The sequence below is a fragment of the Lygodium microphyllum genome, chromosome 3, assembly GCF_053477565.2.
Source record: "Lygodium microphyllum isolate KBCC chromosome 3, Lygodium_microphyllum_v1.1.10, whole genome shotgun sequence".
NCBI lineage: Eukaryota > Viridiplantae > Streptophyta > Polypodiopsida > Schizaeales > Lygodiaceae > Lygodium > Lygodium microphyllum.
In genome coordinates, this window is record NC_141137.1 from 190,715,283 (window position 1) to 190,736,241 (window position 20,959).

General features: G+C 47.2%; 2 pseudogenes across 2 annotated transcripts; both read left to right on the plus strand.

Moving 5' to 3' along the window:
* The first annotated feature begins 278 nt into the window (after positions 1-278).
* Positions 279-1,586, plus strand: LOC148039351 (uncharacterized; annotated as a pseudogene). The gene is made up of 2 exons (XR_015690408.1): positions 279-451; positions 595-1,586. The product of XR_015690408.1 is annotated as an uncharacterized LOC148039351 (transcript).
* Positions 1,587-2,747: 1,161 nt separating this feature from the next.
* On the plus strand, positions 2,748-20,568 carry LOC148039352 (uncharacterized; annotated as a pseudogene). The gene is made up of 2 exons (XR_015690407.1): positions 2,748-3,991; positions 19,645-20,568. The product of XR_015690407.1 is annotated as an uncharacterized LOC148039352 (transcript).
* The last annotated feature ends 391 nt before the right edge of the window (positions 20,569-20,959 follow it).

The window sequence follows — 20,959 nt, forward strand, 5'->3', positions numbered from 1 at the left end:
CACTTTCTCTGTTTTGTTTTTTGTGTTTTGTTGGGTTGTTTTCATTCTCTGTAGCCACTACTAGTTTGGCCTAGGTCTAGTCTCGTCCCTGGACCTGGCCCAGTCTAGCCCTTGGTCCAGACCAATAGTCTAGGTACCGGTCTCGTACTTGGGCCTGGACCAACCAACATAGCAGGGTCTTGGCCAACTCTTGTAAGCTTTCTGTATGCCACACACTAGAGATAAAGATGTCCGGCTAAGTCCTCCAAGGACCCCCTTCAAAACACCCATCAAGCAATATCATCGACGACATTACACCTACATACCTACTGAAGATTCCCCACTACAGTGGCCTCCACAACCAGCAGCAGTAGCAGAGGTTATCATAACACCCAGCCAACGTCAACATCTAGAGGGTGGCTCCATGGCCAATCAACAACAGGGAGACGACCTGGCGAACATCTTGTCTCGGGTAAATATCAAGTTCCCTACTTTTAAAGGTCTTTCACATGAGGATGCAGATAACCATGTTCATAGATTCCTATCCCTTTGTCGTGGGCATGGTCTCACCAGAGAAGACGCCTACTTAGTTCTCTTTCCATCTACCCTTGACAGCTTGGCCGATAAATGGTTCAGCCAATTCGCCCTTAATCACTTTGCAACTTGGGATGCAATGAAGGTGGCCTTCCAAGAGGCATTTCAACCAAGCAACTATAGGAAGCGCATCTTGGACCAATTAGAGAACCTTCATCTTCAACATGAAGAAACCTTAGTTGAACTCATGACAAGGGCCAAGGCCTTGGTGGGCAAGCTGCCTCAGCCTCCGCGGGACTTCATGGTCAGGAAGTGGGTGGAAAAGGCCCTGCCTCGCACTACCCAGCAAAAGCTCCGAGAAACCCTGCGCCCTGATGCCAGTCTGGAGGAATTCGTGGCAGCAGCCACACAAATTGAGGAGGCCCGTCTTCTTTTTTCCACAACTACCTGCGACGTCCCAACAGCAACAGTGAGTGCGGAAGATCCGTTGGCCATAGTTCGCCGTGAACTCGAAGCTCTTAAATTGCAACGGACAATTCAAGAGAAGTTGGCTTCGGCTAGAGCCCCAAGAGAACAACCAAGTGGAATATTGGCCAAGCTATAGCGGGAGTTGGAAGAGCTGAAAAGTCAACAGGAGCAAAGAGGCCAACTGTGGTGCACCATATGCCAGTCTTCGGGCCACTCCATAGCCAACTGTCCACATAAAGCATACTGTCATTTTTGCGAGAAGACGGGGCATGAGGATAAGGACTGTTACTACCTCAAGGGATTTCGCCAAATACAACAGTAGTTAATGGCGAATTCAGGCCAATCTACATTTCCACTATCCACATACCCATATCAAGCCCAACCTACAATCAACCCTTCTTCTCTCATGCCTAATTCATTTCCTCAACCTCCACTCCTTCCAACTCCATCCCCTACTCAACCCATGGCCTATCTAGCTCACCCCACCCAAAATTCTCTACCTAATACTAGTGCACCTAGTTCTCTGCCGCAGAGACCCTCCAATCGACCAGTTATGTGTTACAAGTGTGGAGAATACGGGCACTACCAGAGCTGTTGTTCTCTTCCAGAAGGGGCTTCTCCTTATCGTCAATGCCCGAAGTCTCGGGACCACTATACTAGGGATTGCCCAAAATTGCGGCCATCCTCGTCACCATCACCTCCTCTCTCATCTAGTGAGTTCTCCTTTCCCACCTCACATCTCATCTCTGTCGCTGCTCTGCCATCCTTGCCCGCACCCGCAGCCAACACAGTGTCAGCCAACCCTAGTCCAACCATTTTGGGGGTGCTCACAAGAGCACAACGTCTAGCACAGGGTCTAAACCTCAACGACTCTCACTCCGGCTCGCTTCCAAACTCGGCTCAAACCTCTACATCCCCACAATCAATTTCTTCTCCAATCGATGAAGCCTTCGTCCAAGCCCAAACCGACCTTAGCCATTTTGGTCCACCTCCACTGCCCTCACTCCGCTCAGCACTTCCCCTATCATTGGAACAAACCCTCAAGGACACAGTCTGTCAAGTGTCCATCTATGATCTCTTGGCCATTAGTCCCACCATGCACAGTGGTATGGTGAAGATCCTATCATCTCTCCCAGGGGTTTCTATTAGTGGTGGGCACCTTCCTTTACTGCATCCTAACCCCGAGGCCCCTCCTTCATCCGATTGCCTTGTGGTTCAACCGTCATCTCTTACAAACTATAGAAGCCCACAGATCACGGCCAAGGTGGTCAGTGTCAGTTTGCAAGGTGTCATTGTCGATGGCGGATCTGGAATCAATCTTATGCCCGAACACACCATGTCAGACCTCGGCCTATAGATCACGCGGCCGGCTAATTTTTCTGTCACCATGGCCGATCAACACAGCGTCATTCCAGTGGGCCTTATTAAGCAATTACCAGTACACATTCAGGGCTCAACATTCATTATGGATTTTGTGGTCATCCGTCTGTCTCGCCTCCCTGGAAGCTTTCCTCTCCTTATTGGTTGGCCATGGCTACACCAAGTACGAGCTATTCATGATTGGGGCCAAGACCAATTATGGATATTTCCCACAGGCTCCAGCATCATAGAACTACAACTTGAAGCTGGCCTGGATTCAAGTGCACAGAAATTCTCCATGGCCATCCAACCTAGAGACCAACCGGAAACTCAACCCGACATCTTGTCATCCTTAGAGGAGGGGGAGCTTCTTTAGTGGTTACAAGCTTCTCAGTCGTTACCTTGTTTTATGGCTCAGATTACTGAACACACTTCTATGATCACTTCATCGGCCACCCGGTCCAGCCAACCACTAGTTTCTAACAAAAAGCCAAGTGACCAACCCACTACAATCTCAAACCCTTCCTTGGAGATCAGGGCGCCCCATGATCAAGTGGTGTTGATAGGCCTCGACGAACCCATTACCAATCACCACCATGGGAAAGGAAGGTCTCTACAATTGCCTACAAATGAGCAAGGAAATATAGCAGTCATCAATGCTCGGTCACCTTCACCACCAAGCCGTCAAATTCCTCGGCCAACTCAACAACCCAAATGCCCTGAGCCCGAGTTGCCCTTCCAAGAGCTACCCCCAGGCTGGCTCCACCATAAGATTGGCGATTTTCCTTTAGATCAACAACCCGCTCATGATGTCACCACTCTCGAGGCTGCTGCAAGAGATCCCGGAGCTCCTCAATTACCTTCTTGCCAAGACCCTGTGCGAGAAGTCAACATTGGCAACCAGGAAAAACCTAAGCCAATTCTCTTAGCTTCCTGCCTTTGGGAACACCCTATGTTGCTCAACTAGGTAATATCCTTTACGAAGTCCTACAGTGATGGATTTGCATGGTCTTACAGTGATCTGGAAGGCATTCCGCCAAAAATCGGCGTCCACACCATTCCATTGGTCGACGAAGCGCGTCCTTTTTGTGGTCGGGCCTACAAATTAATTCCAAAATACACTGCTGCAATGGAGGCCGAACTCGAGAAATTAGAAGCAACTAACATCATCGTTTCGGTCCAGCATTTGGAATGGTTGTCTCCAATGGTCATTGCTCCTAAAAAACGGTCCAACAAAATCCAGGTTTGTGTAGATTTTCGACAACTCAATAAGTCTACTATCAAAGATGGCTTCCCGATGCCATTCTCTGAACGCGTCTTGGAGGATGTTGCCGGTCACTTGCTCTACAGCTTTATAGATGGTTTCAGCGGCTACAACCAAGTAGCAATTCATCTTGCCGACCAAGCTAAAATTGCCTTCATCACACCATGGGGCACCTTCATCTACACCAAAATGGCATTTGGCTTACGCAATGCTCCCCCCTCCTTGAATCGTGTGGTCTAGCTGGTCTTCGGTCCCTTTCTCCTTTCTTTTCTTCGGGTATTTATGGATGACTTCTCAACCTTCACCAGGGCCACATCCTCTACACTTGTGCAGGGTTTTGCCAACCACCTATCCCAATTGTCCTTAGTCTTCAACAAATGCAAAGAGGTACACTTAAAGCTTAGCTCTAATAAATGTCATTTTTTGGTCACACAAGGCACTCTACTAGGACATATTGTTTCGGCCTAGGGGCTAGCACCAGACCCTAATAAGATTATAGTCATTCTTCGCCTTAATCCCCCTATTAACTCTAAAGGAGTTCATAGCTTTGTAGGTCATACTGGGTACCATCGCCACTTCGTTCGCATGTATGCCAACATTGCCCTGCCTCTTTCATGCCTCACTAGTCCAGCTATCCCTTTTATTTGGTCTCCTCAAGCTAACCAATCTTTTCATTACCTCACAAAACGTCTCACTGAAGCCCCTATTCTCGTTGCACCCAATTGGTCCTTAGTATTTCATGTGCACACCGATGCCAACCTCACAGCCGTAGGTGCAGTCTTGGCCCAGCCTAGCACAGAATTTCAATTAGACAGGCCAATTTACTATGCTAGTCAACTATTAACTAAGGCTGAGCGAAACTACACTACCACTTAGCGGGAGGGCCTTGCTAAAGTATATGCACTTCAAAAATTCCGTCACTACCTCCTTGTTGTGCACTTCATTGTCATCATTGATCATCATGCACTTAAATATTTATTGAATAAACCCTAAGTGGCCGAGAGGGTGTGGCGTTGGCTTCTACTATTTCAACAGTTCGACTTCGAAATTGTGCTTCGTCCAGGCAAACACCATGTGTTGGCCGACCATTTGTCTCGGATAGACTCTGGTGAGTCTGCCACAAGTATTAATGATGATCTTCCAAATAGTGTACTCTTTAAGGTGGATGCAACTTCAGATTGGTATGCAAATATCCTAGATCTCCTCTCCTCCAACAATTATCCACCCGACTCCTCTCCTCTACAAAAGCTCCGCCCGCTTCTTAAGAGTAGACCATTTACATTGGTAGGCGGCCAGCTCTACAAAGCCGGGACCGATGGCATCCTAAGGCGGTGTGTCAACCCACATGAAGTGGATAGCCTATTGCAGGATGCACACTACGGAACTGCTAGTGGCCACTACCCCGGGCATATTACCGCGCAAAGGCTGTTGCTCAATGGGCTATGGTGGCCATTCATTTTTCGAGATGTGATCCAATTTGCTAAGGCCTGTGATATGTGCCAAAGATGTGGCCCAAAACCATCTCGCCAAGCTCACCACCCCTTGCAGATTTCTTTCGCTTGGCTACCCTTCGAAAGATGGGGTTTAGATTTTGTGGGTCCAATCTCCCCTGTGGCTCAACCCGGAGGCGCCGAATACATCCTAGTGGCCACAGACTATGCTACCAAATGGGCAGAGGCCAAAGCTACAAAGAACAACACGACGACGACAGTGGCCAAGTTCCTATATGAAAACATCTTCAGTAGATTTGGTTGCCCTGTAGAAATTACCAGTGATCAGGGGTCACATTTTGTTAATCAGGTCATCTCTAGTCTTCTCAGCACGTACCAAATTTTTCACTAAAAATCTTGTTCCTACTACCCAAGGGGAAACAGGCAAGCAAAAAGTACAAATAAGGTTTTGCTTTATCTTTTGAAGAAGGCTTGTCACCTCCATCCTCATACATGGGCCCAAGCGTTGGTGGGCACATTGTGGGCTTACCGTACTTCCTTCAAGGCTACTACACAGCATACCCCATTTCAACTCGCCTACAGACTCGAGGCCATTGCGCCCTTCGAATTTACAATAGGCTCCCCTCATGTCGGCGCCATTCGTTTCGTCTCGCCTTCCCACACATCTACCTCACATTTCTCTCGCCTCACCCTATTAGCTGAAACCCATCTCTTGGCCACCCAAGCCTTGCATGCTGAGCAGCGGCGCCGAAAAGCATGGCATGACCGGCACCTACGACATCCCCACATCCACATAGGTGACCTTGTCTTACTCTACCAAGCCAAATACTTGAAACACGCTAAGAAGCTTTTCCCTGCTTGGCAAGGGCCTTTCGTGGCGTAGGCAATTTTGCCTCACGATGCTGTGCAACTTCGCACCTTGTCCAGCAAAGATCTCCCCTTGCCTGTCTCAAGCCTCACCATACTTAGCTTCTCGTCCCCGCCCATAGTATTCAGCATATATGAGGCTACCTGCTCTTTCTCTCATTCTACCCTACCCACCATCTTTGCCTACTCCTTGCTGGGCGAACCCCTATCCAACTGTGTAATCTGTCGTCTTCAAAAACTCTCGATCTTTTTCCAGCATCTACTTTTATCTTGCTTATCTCTCTACGGGTGTAGACGCACGTACACTTCACAACACCCCCACACACTCCATAACTATAAATTCAAAAAAAAAAAAAACTCCTCTATCTTCCTGTCTCTCCCTCTTTTTCTTCCCTTGATCCCCCTCTCGATCCCTCTCTCTACCCTTCTTCTCTTCTCTACCCCTTCCCTTCTTTCCCCCTTTCCATTGATTGAAAAAAAAATAAAAAATTAAATCCCTTCTCTCTCTTCCCCTCTACCTCTCTCTTCCCCTTTTCCTTCTCTCTCTCCCCCTCTCCCTCTCTCTTCCCTTTCCTTCTCCCCCTTCTTGCTTTCTTTGATAGAAAAAAAAAGAAAAAAAAATCTTCTCTCTTCCCCTCTCCCTCTCTCTTCCCTTTCCTTCTTCCCCTTCCTCCTTTCTCTTCCAAAAAAAAAAACCTCTCTTTCTCCTTCCCTTCTCTCCTTCTCTCTCTTTCTCACACCTTCCGCCCCTCGCCCCCCCCCCCCCCCGTACCCTCTCGCCCCTTCCGCCCCTCGCCTTCCCTTACCTCCTCAACCACCCCACCGCCCCCCGTACCCTCTCACCCCTCGCCCCTATCCACTTGCCCCCGTCCCCCTGTACCCTCTTGCCTCCCCTTAGCCTCTCACCCACCCCACCGGCCCCCCCTATCCTCTCGCCCCCCGCCCCTCTCGCCCTCCCCGCCCCTTGCCCAACCCTTAGCCTCTCGCCTCCCCTTACCCCCTCACCCACCCCATCGCCCCCCCGCCCTCACATAGACTCCTCTCGCCCCCGCCCCCCTGTACCCTCTCAACCCCCCGCCCTCACACGGGACCCCCCCGCCCCCCACCCTCATAAAACCCCCCCTCGCCTAGTCCACCGCCCCCCCTTATCCTCTCAACCCCCCGCCCCCCCCCCCTATCCTCTTGCCCCCCCGCCCTCATATGGCCCCCTCTCTCGCCCTCACCCCCCAAGCCACCCCCATCTTCCCCCCTCTCGACCTCACTATTACCCCCGCCCATCTCCGTCTCTCTCTTTTTCTTGCGCCCCACCCCTTCCACCCCCCACCTCTCGTCGCCCCTTGCAACCCCTCCACGGTCACGCGCCATCCCGCCTCCTTCCGCCGCCCCTCGGTTTCCCCCGCCTCTACCATGACTTCTTCCTTAGCAAGCTCCTTGGAGTCTGCCTCTTCGTCGGTTGGCACATCTTCTGATTCCGCTTACTTCGCATCCCTTAGTCCTTCTTTAGGGAGCTCCTCTTTTGCTGTCGAGACCGACACACACACGCCGCTCTCTCCTCCACGACGCTCCCGGCCTCCTCCTGTCACCAGGCCCCCTCTAGGTACTCTCGTCTCGCTACCCTTTGCGCGTCCTTCAGCAACGCCTCTACTATTGCATTATGCCTCCGCCGGATGTCCTACCTTCTCCGAGCTTTTTTCGCCTGCCCAACTGTCATCCCTTTGCTTCACTTCCCTCGTTGTCGTCACCTTCCCTGCCCCCAGCCACGCACTTACCTCTCACTTTCTCACATCCTTTCCAATATTACCTTCCCTCCACCACATCACAGTGGCCACTCTCGCTTCCAGATTGGGTTTTGCCAATATTCCCCCTCCTACTTCTCCCCTCACTCATTGCGGTCTTCCCCTCCCCGCTGTTCTTGCTAAAGCCCACACACTCCTTGATCCCTGTCACTCCTCTCAGCCCCGTCATGTTTCCCTACTCAATCTCCTATATCGATTTTTCCTTCTTCGTCAACCACCCTCGAATCTTACAATTCCTAATCCTTTAATTGTTATCGCCTTCTTATGTCTATGTTTTGCTCTTCCCTATCCTTTTCACAATCTCCTTTTCACTTCCCTGAAAGAGCGCGCCAAACGGTTTCGTGCATAAGTTAAAACCTCCGCCTCCTCTTTCACCCTCACAAATGCACCATTTCTCACCTATGTGCTGCAACTACTAGGTGCTTCCCCATCCCCTCCACGCGCTTGCGTTTCCCTCCTCCCAAGCACCTCTTCTATTAAACCATGGAAATCACGCTCTCATAAACGGCCCAAAGTGGTCGCCGATCCTCCCACCTGCCTAGCACATTCACATAGGGCAACCTCTACTTCTTCTCGGCCACTGTCTTAGCCAGTATCTTATAGACCATCGGAAGGAGGGTAATAGGATGCCACTGTCGTAGCATGATGTAGCCAGCCAGGTGGACAGGTGGACTTAGCTAGGCTAGGTGGGTTGACTTGGCCAGGTTAACTTGGTTGGTCGTTGGTGGGCCAATGGTAAGACAGCCGTCACTACTTTTGGTGGCCACTATAGGAGAGCAGTTGGGTTAGCCGGCTTCTTGGTCAGGACTTCTTGGATCGGGCCATCACCCGGACGACTGGCTTCTTGGTCAGGACTTCTTGGATCGGGCCACCACCTAGACGACCACTACTTCTTGGCTAGTCTTGGTCCGCGGATCTAGGTTCTTGGTTGGCCAACCCACTTCTTGGCCACGACCACGATTACGACTACTTATGCTGGCCATTGCCAGGAGCATAGTGACATCAAGACATACTAGCTACTCATGCACATTTGCACCACTATTCCCCCTCACACTCTGTTAGCCTCTTCACCCCACTTGTACCTCTATATTTTGGATGTCTGGGCCACTAGCTGTGAGCATCCGGCCAAACCATTTTGTACTAGAGGTTCATGGAGTACATGGTCTTTCACTGTCTTTTCCCTTATGATGTTGCTAGTTAGGTATGTTTCTTGTCATGCGTTGTGTATGTGCACGTGATGAGTGAGATTTCTAGCATACTACACGAGGGAGACTCACACACAGAGAGTCTATCTTTCCTTCTACACATGAATGTGTCTCCTTTCGAAATACGAGAGACTAGCCCAGAGCATATTTGTGTCGGCATCACTCCTGTGTCAAAAATCTTTTGCAAACCTTGCCTCAATGGCGTCACAAGGATATCCCAATACATCCAAGAGAAAGATCTAGGCAAACCATCCTCTCCTGGACATGAGGCTGCATCAATGCTCCAGACTGCCTCAAGCATCTCACTCTTCGTGAATGGTAACAGTAAGGAGTGGCTCATGGCCACAATCACTCTCTGAGTAAAAGACAAAACATGAGTCCTAGTTGTGTGAGCCTCGTCCAATACCGTCTCTGCCATAAAAAGATCAACATAAAAGTCTGTGGTTGTGTCCATCACACAGTCCAAATCAATCACCAATAAACCTGAGGCATCCCATATCGCTCTCATGCATGTCCCCAACAAGCGCTCCCTATGGGCTACAAAATAGTCTCGGTTCATCCTATCCGCCTTGGCTATCCAAAAAGCCGATGAGGCGTGATAGGAGAACTCTACTCTGGCATCCTAAATCCTATGTAACTCTGTCTATTGCTCATGGAACCATGGAGCAATGGTAGCATCCTCCAAATAATCCTGCAAAAGCCTCTGGATGAATGCCAACAAAGCTTTGAGTAATCTCTCTCTCAATCCCAACTCTCTACAAGTCAAGGTCGCAATCTGTCGACAAAGTGAGCTTGTTTGAGCAATCCGATCTGCCAAATCTCTCTCTCTCTCTCTCTCTCTCTCTCTCTCTCTCCTCTTCCTTTGTCCCTAATTCCCTTCCTGCCCCACCCTAACCTCTTCCCCCTTCTTCTCCTCTTCTACTTTTTCCTTCTCCCTCGCTCTTTCCTGCCCCAACCCCCCTTCCCTCTTTGTTGTGTGTGTGTGTGTGTGTGTGTGATTCCCATTCTTTATTTCTCTTTTTGTGTGTGGGTGTGGGCATGTATTTTTCTCTTTATTCAGCCCCTTTTCCCTTCTATGTCGTCTTCCTCCCCATCCCCCCCTTTTCTTATGGAGTAGCAGACACCAATGGAGGCGGCAAAGCCTTCATAGAGGGACTCCACAGAAGCCCCCTTGCCCGCCTCTTTTATCGACCCCATTTAGCTCTCTTTTTCTAATGAAGAAAGAGCGGACTTGGCCGATGAAGTTGGGCATCTTCAACTACATTTGGTCATCAAAAAGATAGTGGAGAGCCACCCTAACCGTGGTGAGCTCTACAACCAACTATAGGATTGCCTCCTTGTTGAAGTGGGAAAGGTAGCTGATGTCCAGACTCTCGGCAAAGGCTACTATCAGATTGAGTTCAAGGCCAATGAGTTAGTGTCGAAAGTACTTCAACTTTCTCCCCTGGCCCTACACACATCTCGAGCTCACTTTCGTCCTTGGTTTCATGGCTTTTACCCTACCACAAACTCAACCCCTTCTTTCATTCCACATAAAGAGCGGAGTTTTCTAATGACAGCTTATTTTCCAAGATTGCACTAAGAGTACTTTCCCCTCTTCGCACAAATTCGGAGGGCTTTGGGAGCCTACATTGAGACCCCTTAGACAACGGCTTCAATTATCACCAAGGCGGCTGGTTTGCCATCAATGAGGGTAGTTATTCTTGACCCAAAACAACTCCCGACACACATCTCGCTGCCTACCTTAGACAGGGCCTGGATGTCTCAACAAGTCAAGTTTTCAGGCCTCTCGAACTAGTGTTTTGCTTGCCACAAGATTGGTCATCTTCAAAAGGCCTGCTTGAAGCGGACTTAGTGGTCGGCACACCAATACCAACAACCACCTACACCTCCACAAGCAACTAGGACAACCTCTCCCCCCTCCCCTCTAGCGCCACAACCATCATCGACAAATCAAGTCTCAGAGGGAACCAAGGATGCAACTCATGTTGCCTTCTCATTGTCACAAGTCCATTCCGTCTCCCCTACCACACCATGGCAGAAAGTTGGTAAGGGCCGACATGCTACCCTGAGTAGTAAGGAACCCCCACTCCTCAGTAGCATTGGGTCCCGACAAATAATCAATTTAGTCCTTTAAAGGAGTAAGGGGACCCCCTCCCAATGGCCCTAGTACCTACCACGGGTGTCGAGACCTGTTGGACAATTAGCATCGACAACTTCATCTACACCTCATACTACTGCACCTTCTTCCTCTTGCACCCCGCTTGGGAATGCTCGTCGATCATTACAAAATGCATTTACCCCAAGTAGGAGCACCCAAGCTAGCTCTTCACCTTCTCATCGTGCTCGCCAGGTTCCACGAAGAGACATATGATTGTGGATTCTAGGACACCTCCTTGCTATATGTACATTCATGAGGATGAGTTTCCCTCATCGTAGGCCCTTCGAATGGCCACACAAATATGGTGGCAAATTTGTTGTGCTCTAAGCCAGTGCCTAGAGGGTTCTAGGGGCTAGCAAGATTGGTATTATTCCTCATCCAAGCCTACCTCAAAGATTGCTCGGCTAGTTGCGAGGGCAGCCTCTTTCTTGTCTTTGTCTTCATGAGGATTACCTCAAGGAATGTACAAGGCCTAGGAGGCCCGAATTACATGTGATACAAAAGCAAATTACGACAAGAGCTTGCACTATGTTTGATTGGGGGTCATATGGATTTTTTGATGCTACAAGAGCACCACCTCACTAAGAGTCATATTCAGTATCAGTATTGTGGATCATTGATGCATAGACACACTGAGGTCTTTTGGTTGCCATCCTTTGGGTCCCACGATATCCAAGGGGTGTATGTATCTCAATTGCAGATAGTTGGCAATCTACCATATTGGATAGAGGTATTATAGTTTCTAGTCATGCATAGTGGATCATGTTTCATTGGGGGTAGATGCAAGTTGGGTTGCTTAATGCCTATGCCCCTAATCATGCAAGTGCATGCGCTACCTTTTAGTCTCAAATTGCGGAGTCTCTTCCTAGTGCATACACATGGTGCGTTGGAGGTGCCTTTAACATGATTGAGACTCCAGAGGATCAATGCGGTGGTAGTCAGACCACGATTCATGGGGCAAAGTCAACAACTTGGGAACGGTTATGCATGTCCCAAAGGGTAAAGGATGCATGGCATCATCCAAGCTTTGCCAGAGGAAGTTGTAGTTTGTGCTTTTCTAGATCTGATAGACAGATTGGGGGTACCAACCTCTCAAGGGTAGATAGGATGTATATTAGTGACTCCCTTGGAGAGAGAGAGAGAGAGTATGATTGAGATCCTTGCAAGGACATGCATGTCTGATCACTCCCCGGTTATGTTGGTTGCATATGAGGGTGTGCAGCTGGTGGCTCTTTCTATGCACATTCTGAGAGTATTTAGGTGGATGAGTAGCTTGGGAGTCCAATTGAGCACTTGTGAGCCGAGCTTACCTTGCAGGCAGGCTCTTGCTCCCATACTTTGGCTGTTGGTTTGCAAAATGTGAGCACCCTTTTGAGAGACGAGGCAAGTAGTCACCTTGCAGCAACGCCAAAGGTGGAGATGCAATTGTGTTGGAGCATAGTAGCATTCCATAGACAGCTATAGCAACATCCCTCTAGCAAGTGGGTTGGCTCTCGTCTCATTCAAGCTCAATTAGAGCTCAGAGTGGTTGAGGACCGTCGGTATGAGTTCCTCTATCACCACCAAGTAGCCCATTGGACTCAAAAGGGATTGGGGGTCAAGAGAGTTTTTCTTGATAATCGGCCCTCGACACTCCAGAGAGGGTGTTTGTCAACTCCGGCGGCCAAATGGCACCACTATGACCAACCCAATTGAGATATGTATGCTTACTACTCATTTTTACACTTCTATACTTGCAATTGAGGAGGTGAGTGTGACAATTGGGGAGAGCAAACATAGGGTTTTGAGATATGTACAATGGATTGTGACAATCCAAATGAGCACGATGCTACTTGCTTCCTTTTCTAAGACTCGGCTATTTGATGCATTGAGAGCTCTACCCAAAGACCGATGCCTGGGTGAGAATGGCCTCCTACCTACTTTTTTCTTGTGTCATTGGGATCTCTTGAAAGAGGGGCTATGGCTTGCCTTTCAAGGGATTATGGTTGGGAGTTCTATGCCAGAGAGCTTGACAAAGGACCTAATCTTCCTCATCCCCAAAGAGAGGGGAGATCGGGATGAGATTCAACATTGGTGATTGATCACTATCTTAAACTCAGCCTACAAAATTCTTGCTAAGGCTCTAAGTTTGAGACTTCAGTCAATGTTGGACAGCTTGATTCATGCTACATAGATAGGATTTGTCAAGGAACAAAGCATCCTTGATATCTTTATCTTTTGGGAGGTTGTCTCATTGGTGCAACTCCAAGAGACTCCTATGGTAGTCTTACTCCTCGACTTCGAGAAAGCCTCCGATTGGGTGGATTGGGGCTTTCTTGAAGAGACTATGCTACATATGGGATTCCCTACTTTTTGGATTCGAGGGGTGGCTACTATGTACAAGACAACACACAACCAGGTGCTCTTAGCCGAGGATAGTGGCGAGTGAATCTCTATTTCTAGATCAGTGCATCAAGGCTACCCGCTCACACCCACTCTTTTTCTATTCTTTGTTAAGGCTATGAGCAATTTTCTAGCAACTGAGGAGATAGACCTACAAGGGCTTCGCCTCCCAATTCAGGAGAAAGAGCTTCTCAATGCAAAGTTTGCATATGACACAATGATGTATTTAGTAGGGCATGAGGCCAATCTTTCTTACTTTCAAGTGGCTCTGGAAGTCTTTTGTGATGCATCAGGTGCCAAAATTAATTGGCACAAATCTTGCGGATTTTGGACGGGGAAAGGGATTTCTCCCCAATGGTTGCGAAACCCCATGTTTTGATGGATTCCTTAAGGCACATCAGTGTGTTATTTGGGTTGCCGAATAGGCCTTGAGCTCTTAGCAGAGCAACAGATTGCACCCCTCCTTCTGAGTATCATAAGGAAATTGATATTTTAGAGTTCTGCCAAACTCTCACTTGCACACTGGGTGGTGGTCGCTAACCAGGTGCTCTTGGCGACTATGCGGTACATCAACTCCTGTTGGATTTTCTTGAGCTCTTGTATTAGCCAAGTCTAGCAATTGATCAAAAACTTCTTGTGGTCTAGCATGGATGGGGAGGCCACTAGGGCTAAGGTGGCTTGGCTAGTTATCACTTTGCCAGCTCTACACAAGGATTTGGGGATTGTTGATCTTGCTTGCCAAAGCCGCATGCTTATTGGCAAGTTTGTAGTCCACCGTCTACTTCTCAGTATGGAGCCTTGGAAGAAGCTTTTACTTCATAGGCTATGATGATGCATTCCCATCATTGGGGACCCATGGCAGCCTAATATTATATGGATTTTCGTGGAGATGCAACACATGGGTCCTTCATAGCGCATGGAGAATAGATTTGCTTGTTGCATTTTGCAGGCTTGGGAGCAATTGCATCTTGCTTTATCTCGAGTCCTCCCCGCTTGTTAGGAGACTTGTCTACTGTAGCCCCTGGTTTCGAATCCCTTGGTACACACAACCAAAGGACATACGTTGGGTTCCAAATTGCATGTTTCATGGGGTGCTATAGTTGTGGGACCAACTAGGAGCATGGGTGATAGGCTTCAGTTCTTATAACTCCCAAAGGATGTTCAACAAGAGAGCTTGGCAAGCATGCACGGCAATACGTTGATGCTCAATGATATTTCTAAGGCCATCCCTAAGCACTGGTTTCAGCAGCAAGCTACAGATGCACCTAAGTGGATGGGAGCTTTCACAAGATTGAGATGCTTATAGTAGTTAGAGGATGCACGAATGTCACAATGCTTTTTTTCGAGGTTGGGACAACTGGTCAACTTCAATGTGTGCAGACAAAAAATAGGATTGCCTCGACCTACACTTTTCAACAAATTTAGGTCATTAGTATATGAAACCGACAATGGCATATTGACTGAGATCCCGATTCCATTGTTAGCAACTAGGAGTGGAACTTATGGGCATAGAAGTCCCAGCCTTTGGTTCGATTACAATGGGATCCTAGAGAGTGGTAGTGGCAAGACCCTTTCGCCCTAGCCAATAGACCCCCTACCCCTTTTTTCCAATATTCAACCCGATTAGGCCACCACATTCTCTTTGCTTGCCATCAAAGCACCCTCATAGCAGCTGAGCATTGGAGATGACAAGCGTTGTCTAGCACTTTTATGATAGAGTTTTGGCATCGTCTTTGGAGCACAAATAGCCTCACTGCATTGTAGTGTTTCAATGGCTTGTTGCTCACTATGAAGCCACAATGGGTACTTGGCTCAAGTTTGGAGGATGACCACCTAATTGCATAGGCTATGGCCATTCCGAGGAGTCACAACGACACTACTTATGGGATTGTCCACTCGCACGACGTATTTGGCTTACAGTTCTACAATTGATTACTACAAAGAATATGCAAATCTTTACTTGGGGCGTTATGGCTTGGAGCACCTTGATAAGGCTTGCTTTGGGGTATGAGACAACAACTAATAGTGTCACCCTACAATGTCGACGTCATCGTCTCCTTTGCATAGAGACTCCAAAGCCTTCTTCCTTTTCGAGGGGAGGTGACAAAGACCCGCGTTGGAAACTCATCAGTGGGTGTTTGGCATGTGGTTTGCTTACATAGCAACTAAGAAACGCGTTTCTTTCAAAGAAACGTTTCTGAAGCAAAAACATGTGGCTTTTTTTTCAACTTTGTCCCAAAACCCTCAACTCACACGCATGCACATTCTGGTGTGTGTGACAGCTTGCAATAGTGTTCTCTTGAGTCTCAACTTGCAGTGCAGCTGCTCTACATACTAAAATCTACCACAATGGCCACTAGCAACCCATAGTGCAAAGTGCACACTTCTCCTCTCACTCACGAGTCACTACTATCTCAATTCTCCTTCCTCTCCTTTTTCTTCTCATCTTCCTTCTCTTCTTCTTCTTCTTCTTCTTCTTCTTCTCCAGAGTCCTTTCAAGTTTCTTCCTCGTCTTGTTCTCTAAGCTCTTCTTTTTTCCTCTTGTTTTGAAATCTCTAGCCTCGCAGCCTCAACCCTCTAAGCCTTAAGCTACTTAGTAGTGTCACTAGTAAGCTCTTCTTGAGCTTCAACCTTCTTCTAAGTTCTTCTTCTTGAATCTTTTCTCTTGCAAGTTGTAACCTACTTCCAATTTCCAAGTTCTAAGAAGCAAGCTGTTTTTTTCAAGGCTAAAGCTGAATTTTCAGTTTGCAAATTGCTCTTTCTTTTAAGTTGCAAGTGCCCACATAGCATGACCAACTCTTCAGCAATAGGGCGCCAAAATTTTGTGGGATGGGATGAGGTGGAGATTATCATAGATGAAGGCAAAAATTGGGGCTCCGGTGGAACAAAGACATGGAAGTGCAAGCATTGCAACAACATTTACAAAGGGAGTGCTCCATGCTTGAAAGCTCGTCTCTTGAATGTTCCCAAGTAAGGTATTGTTGTTTGTAGTGCCGACATCCCCGACAAAGTGATTATTGCATTGGGTGGAGACTCGACGGTCATTCATCAAGCAAAAAGAGCTTGCATGGAGATTCAAAGGGAAGATGAAAATGTTGATTCAAGGCAGCCCCCTTTTATTGCAGATTCATCTCCATACATTGGCTCATCTAGGGCAGCATCAACACGGTCAAATCCTACAATTCCTACCACATCCCGCTCTCCACTCCCCAATGTAAGTGCACATTCTTCTCAATCCTCTAATTCTCAAAGCTTGCTACCAAAGAGAAGGGGAAGAAAGATGCATTGCAACAAAGTTGGCTAAAATTAAAGCATGAAGAGGCAAGAAAGGCAGTAAGGCAATATTTCTTTGAATGTAATGTGCCATTTGATCATGCAAGAAAGCCAGCCTTCACCAATATGTTGAGTGCAGTGGCAGAGGCAAGTGAGTCTTTCAAGCCCCCTTCCTATGAGACACTTCGCACAAGGTAGTTGCGGGCTGAAGTGTCAGACATTGAAAAAGAGTTGGAGCCCTTCAAAACCGCATGGGTGAAGTATGGATGCACCATACTATGTGATGGATGGTGAGATTCAAAGCGAAGCCCTCATTAACATTTTAGTTGCTTGTTGTCTTGGCACTACATTCTTGACGAGCATTGATGGCTCAATGGAGGCTCACACAACACATTACATCTATGAGCATTTGAGAGCAACAATCTTGGAAGTGGGCCCTGCTAAAGTGGTATCCATGATTACAGATAATGCAAGTAATTGGGAACTAGCAAGTTCTTATGTGGAGGCGGACTTTCCCTGCATTTCTTGGGTACCATGTGAATGTGGTATCGGTGATTACAGATAATGCAAGTAATTGTGAACTAGCAAGTTCTTATGTGGAGGCAAACTTTCCCCACATTTGTTGGGTACCATGTGCTTCACATTCTATTAATCTTCTTATTGAAGAAGATATAGGGAAGATTGGATGGATGGAGAATGTGGTGAAGAAGGTTGAATTTTTAGTGAATTTTGTATGTCATAAGCAACATGCCCTTGGAATATTTAGGGCCAATTGTGATGTGGAGTTGGTAAAGCCATCTAGTACCAGATTTGCCTATTTTTCCATAGTGCTACAAAAGCTTTTAAAATGTAAGATTGGATTGAGGTGCATGATCACAAATTCAAGATGGATTGCATGGCCCACAAGTATGACTCCCAAAGGAGTCATGTTTGAGGACCTCATTCATGAGGCTAGCTTCTAGCATGATACAAAGGCAATCATTGGGTTCATGGAGCCTCTCATTGCGGCCTTATGTTAGCAGAGTATTTGTCAGCTCATGTGTGAGTCTGAGCTTGATCTGGGCTGGGCATTTTTATTAGGTATTTTAGGTATTTTTCTGGTGTGGCATTTTATGCCAGTGGAGCATTTTATGCACCAGTCGGCCAGCATTAATGCTGTCCAACCAGCATTATTGCTCCCCACTTTTTCAGCCTATTTATACTCGGTGGCTCCTCCTCAGTCAGTCACTTCATCTTCACCATCTGCAGACTCTGTGGAGAGAGGAGCCAGTGCCAATGCCCACGCAGCCAGTGACTCACTGTTGTATGCGACTGTCTCGTGTTCAGATATATGGATTCCATTTCCGGTGCATACATCTGAGTTCCCACTGTGGCAAGAAGGGACATTTGCGGAAGGACTACAAGAAGTTAGCAGCTTCCAAGAAGAAGGAGCAGAAGACGAAGCGGGATGCTGACTCTACCGATGAGTCCTCTCCTTCATCAGACTCCGACTCCGATCCTCCGACCAAGGTGAAGTCCAAGGCGTGGAAGGGATCCTCTTCTTCGGATCGCAGGAAGGGCTTGGTGGCCCCTTCCTCGGCTGCTTTCTAGTGGTGGTGATGAGGTCATCCCTCACGACTCTCTTGTGCCAGAGAGGGAGTGTGAGCGGGTGTTCAGATGGGGCAGCCGCGCCTCATCTATATTTTTATACAGGTGCACAGGTTCCAGAGAGGGACGTTCCTGACGCATCGACTTCAGTCTGGCGGAATCAAATCCTGGAGTTGGGATTGACATCCAGGTTCATGATGAGCTGGTCATCTGACAAAGAGCGGGAGGCTTTCGTCTGGAGCTCACATGAGGGGACACTTTGGCGGTCTGGCCAAAGGCGGGGAATCCATGGTCACCTATGTTCAGAGGCATTTTTGACAGAATGGTCTTGTATGCTCCTGCGAGACATTGGTGATGGACACAGTGACATGCTATGATCTTCTCTATTTTCAAGTGTTTGGTACGATCGACATCGACATCCGGTTCTCTCCGAGGCACCTTGGTGGTGGCTTGATCACCCACTGCTTGGGTATCCATGGTTCTACTTGGTGGTTCTCTGTTGTATAGTTTATGATCCCTTTTCATTGTACTATTGTATTGTATCAGATCACCCATGATCTAAGAGAGGGTGTTAGCAGAGTATTTGTCAGCTCATGTGTGAGTCTGAGCTTGATCTGGGCTGGGCATTTTTATTAGGTATTTTAGGTATTTTTCTGGTGTGGCATTTTATGCCAGTGGAGCATTTTATGCACCAGTCGGCCAGCATTAATGCTGTCCGACCAGCATTATTGCTCCCCACTTTTTCAGCCTATTTATACTCGGTGGCTCCTCCTCAGTCAGTCACTTCATCTTCACCATCTGCAGACTCTGTGGAGAGAGGAGCCAGTGCCAGTGCCCACGCAGCCAGTGACTCACTGTTGTATGCGACTGTCTCGTGTTCAGATATATGGATTCCATTTCCGGTGCATACATCTGAGTTCTCATCTGTATCGTGTTCTTTTCTTTTCTCTTTTTGTCTTGTGTTTCAGCAGTTTATTTCAGCACATGTTTATGCTTCCACCGCTGCTCCACTTCTGACACTTATGACTTTCAAACTTTGAGGGATGCACTATGGGACTCAATACGAGTTCATGGACAAAGTTGGTGGTGTCTTCGATACATGTACACTCATCTCAAGTCCTAGGTAGCAATGTTGATTCTTTACAAGTTTACTTTTTGCTCTTGGTTGCATTATTACACAATGCATCATCACATAATGAGTCATGACATGTCACATTCATGATTTTAACATGGAAAATTGCATCATGCAAGTTGCAACATGCTAACTATTGTCTAGCCTAAGTTTGAAAAATGTTTTCTACTTTTTTCAATTTTGTAGGATGGAGGAAATCAAGGCCTTATGGCAAGAGCAATGGGATTGGTTTCATCGCCCAATCCATGCAATAGCCCACATATTGCATCCTCTTTGGAGAAATGAGGCACAAAGACATGATACAGAGCTCAATGTGGGATGGACTTCTTACCTTTGCAAAGTGGAGCAACACCCGGTAGTGCAAGACATGATTGAGGGGCAGCTTTTGGCATTTAGGGATCCTCTTGACATGCACTTTGGTACTGCATGGGCTGGCCTTTGAGATTCACATCTCAACCCCATCACTTGGTGGGAAAAATATGGGAACTCATGCCCTCAACTTCAACGCATTGCCTTGAGGGTTCTCTCACAAGATTGTTCATCAAGTGCTTGTGAGAGAAACTCGAGTTTATTTGCAGCCATACACACAAAGAAAAGGAATTGTTTATCTCCATTACAACTCAAGCAATTGGTTACATAAATTCAAATCTAAAGCTTTTGTGGAAGATGCAAAATTCTAGGGGCCCAAATGAGATCAACCCCAACCCTTTTAAGGTCAAAATTCGTTTAGGGGAGTTGGTGCATCCCACACATGAGGATGATGAGGTGTGGGCCTTACTCGCAACAAAGAGAGTACGACTTCGACATCATACGAGATCGAGGAGTAGAGGTGCTCATGCATTGATTCTGACAAAGGGTGAGTGAGATAGCATCAGCTAGTAGTCGAGCTTCTGCCATAGATGATGATTGGAGTGTCAGTGAGTAGGATGAGCATGGAGCAGCAGCCCACAGTGATACTAATGATGAGGAGGAGGATGAGGAGTATGACTAGACTTGAGAGCATTAGTTTTGGACCCTTTTGGTTCTAGGGTCATGGGTGATGGATGGCTTGTTATTTTGGCATTTTGCTTTGTTATTGCACTACTTAGTACTCTTTGTTTTTTACTTGAGAGCCCATTGTGTGACTCTAGCCTCATTAATCTATATTCTACAAGCTATAGTTTTATTTATGACTCTTGAGCTATGTATGATGTATCATGTGTCATGATTTATTTTGGGTTTTGACATTTTGTCATTACGATTTTGGATTGAGAAATATGAGTCATGATTCATGATGTTGAAACTTTGTAGCTTGTTTATTCTTGAGTGTTAAATTTTAATTACAATCTACAAAAGGTTTAAGGACTATCATGATTACTAAATTTTAATCAAATACCATCTATGTTTATGTCTTTCTTTTTGGTGACATAATACATTGATAGTTATGATTGATGAACCATGATGTCTAAAGGTTAAAGCCTAAAGATTTGAAGTTTGTGACTATTGTAATCATTGAAAGTGA